The sequence below is a fragment of the Urocitellus parryii genome, chromosome 11, assembly GCF_045843805.1.
Source record: "Urocitellus parryii isolate mUroPar1 chromosome 11, mUroPar1.hap1, whole genome shotgun sequence".
Classification (NCBI taxonomy): Eukaryota; Metazoa; Chordata; class Mammalia; order Rodentia; family Sciuridae; genus Urocitellus; species Urocitellus parryii.
In genome coordinates, this window is record NC_135541.1 from 125,527,430 (window position 1) to 125,530,425 (window position 2,996).

The window sequence follows — 2,996 nt, forward strand, 5'->3', positions numbered from 1 at the left end:
TCTTCATACCACGCCTCCACTTGGTGTGTTTCCTCCCCCCCTCTGGTGAGGCCGCTTTCTGAAAGAAAAAAGGGCATAATGTGGAGACCAAGGGTTTTGTCTAATTTGTGGCTTCGTTTCTAAGCTTGTGCTTGTGACCCAGGCCAGACATGATGACCCTGTAGAAATGGGTTGATTTGGGACCTGGGTTCTGTTCTTCTCCTTGTCCTGCTCCCCCTTCAGACTCCTCTCCTCCCACACCTCTCCTTCGCCACCCACCCAGGGGCCGACCAGGAGTGCGTCCCCGCTTCCTGTCCCCTGTGTCCCTGAGTCTGTCAGTCAGGTGGTCAGGGCCTCGCCACAGCTCCCCCCCTCCACCTGCAGGAGCCCCCCTCCCCACTGGTGGGTGGTGTGTCTGTTTCCCTGGGAGAGCCCCACAGTCAGGAGGACTGGGCCCAAGGCAGGATGAGCCACCCCTGCACCCCTCCTGTGATCACCCCTCTTCTCATCGTCAGTTTTCTCCTCTTACCAGTTATTCCCCTTAGCTACAGGTATGCTGTGGAAATCCCGTCTGACTCTTTCTCCACGTCTTTGAATCTGCCGTTTTTCCTTGAACTAGCTATGATGAGACCCTTACCCTCAGCTCCGCCTGGAAACAGGCGTGGTCCACCATCATGGACCTCGGTGGATAAATCCCACAGCCAATTTTCAGATTTCTTCTCATCGGCATTCTTGGAATGTCTTCTTCATTTGCCTTTGGTGGAAAATACTCTTGGTTTTCCTCCAGTTTCTCAACTTCTCTATTTTTGGTGAATCTATACTTTTCTGATACCTTAAGTGTTGGGGGGTTCCTGGACTTCTGGACTTTGTTCTACCTTTTCTCCTAGACTGACCCTCTGGATGACCTCAAGTGTTTCCATAGTTTTTAAATATTGTGCTTAGGGCCTCACGAAGTTGCTGGGGCTGGCTTTGAACTTGTGATCCTCCTGCCTCAGCCTCCCTCGCTGCTGGGATGACAGGTGTGCGCCGCCATGCCTATGTTTCTAGGCCTTTCCCCCTGAATTCCAGTCTCATTTCTGATGGACTACTCAACATCTCTGCTTCGATATTGAAGATATTAATATGCACCAAACTCCCGTGGCCCACAGTAAGCTCTCAATTCTCAGCCCTTTTCAAACCTCCTGCTTCCAGTTTTCCTCCTGGGGATGAATTACACACTGTTCACACAGTCGCTTAGGCATTGAGTCCTCATCTAGTGTATCCATGAGCCCTGTGACAGTTTGGACCCAGGATGTCCCACACAGGCTCCTGTGTTGAAGGCTTAGTCTGTAGCTGCTAATGCTGTTAGAAGGTTGTGGAAACTAGGAGTTGGAGACTAGTTGGAGGAAGGAGGTCACTGGACGTGTGTTCTTGTAGGGTGTATCTTGTCCCTGCCTCGCTCTGGCCTTCATGAGGTGGACAGCTCTGTTCTGCCGTGTGTTGCCTGCCGTGATGATCTGCCTCACCACAGGCTCGTAGTGATGGGACCAAGTGACCATGAAGTGAAGACTCTGAAATCATGAGCCAAAATAAATCTTTCCTCTAAGTAGTTTTTCTCAGGTATTTTGTCACAGCAGCAGAAAGCTGACAAAATGCCTGTTGTCATTTCTCTTCGAACTAGATCCAAAGTTGACGACTTGTTAAGATTTCCTTGTTTCCGCCCCCGTTCCCTCCCCACATGGTGTTGCTTTAAACCAAGCCCGCCGTGCCGTCTTCTCAGCATTCTCACTGGTCTCCCACGCCAAAGTGAGGGCCAGCCATCACAGGCCCCGGCCTGGGTCGCCTTCTGCACTCTAGCCACCCTGACCTTCTCACTGATTCTTCATAGAGACTTTTAATTCACTATTAATCATAAATATCATCATCGCCAGTGTCTCTGTCTGTATTGTGGAATGATCAGATACAGTTAATTAACATCCGTCACGTCGTCCACCCTTTATTTTTGTGGTAAGAACTCTACTCCTTTGGAGGTGTAGTTTCCAGGGTCTGGTTTCCTTTCCAGACCTAGTCCCCAGCGTGGCAGCACTGGGGAGTAAGCCTGGTGACGGGGCGCAGGACTCTGCACTGTAGGAAGGCTGCCCAGGAGCCCTCTCCTGCTCCTGCTCCTTCCCTGGGGTGGCACAGCAGGGCACAGCGTGGAGGCAGAGAGCCCGGGCCCTGACCTGCTGCCGCCTCCGTCGTGGACTGTCCGTCCTCTAGAACTGTGACAGAACACATTGGTTTTCTATTAATGACCCACAGCGTTCTGTCCTAACAGACTGAGTCAACAGTACATCGTTGTCACCCCATGCCCTATAACAGGTCACTGAACCTTATTCTCCTAACGGCACATCTGTACATGGGCCAGCATCTGCCCTGACCCCACCCTCCTATCCCTTCTCCCCATTCCTGACCTGGAGTGTGCCAGAGGGCCCCTGAGCCAAGTGAGCCACTCCCCCCTCACCCAGCGTCTTCCCACAGGCGGTTCGCCCCTCCCACGATGCCCCTGGACACCTGGGCTAACTCCCACCCCTCTCTGGGCTCTCGGCTCCCCGCGGTCTCAGCGGCCCCCACACTGTCCCGGGTAGCGGATCTCCGTCCCTCCCTCCCCTCCCTCTAGCTGTATTTTCGAAGGCTCCGACCCTCCCAGCTAAGTGGGTCTCTCTGCAGATCACATCCTTGCTGGAGGTTTTGAAATGTTTGCTTTCTCATATCATCGGAGAGCCCAGCCAGGGACATGGTTGTCAGTTTTATCACCTTGTGTGTGAGCCATATTGTGTCCTCCAAAGAGGACATTACCACCTTTAGAGGCAGAGTTTTTACCGTGATGCACAATTTCACCACCTTGTGTTATGGGCTGCACTGTGTCTCCCCAAATTTTGTAGTGATATCCTAACCCTTAATACTTCAGATGTATTCAAGAAGTAATTGAGGCCACAGGGGTGGGCCCTACTCCAATAAGAGCCTTGTCCCTATAAGAGGAGGAAATCGGGGCACAG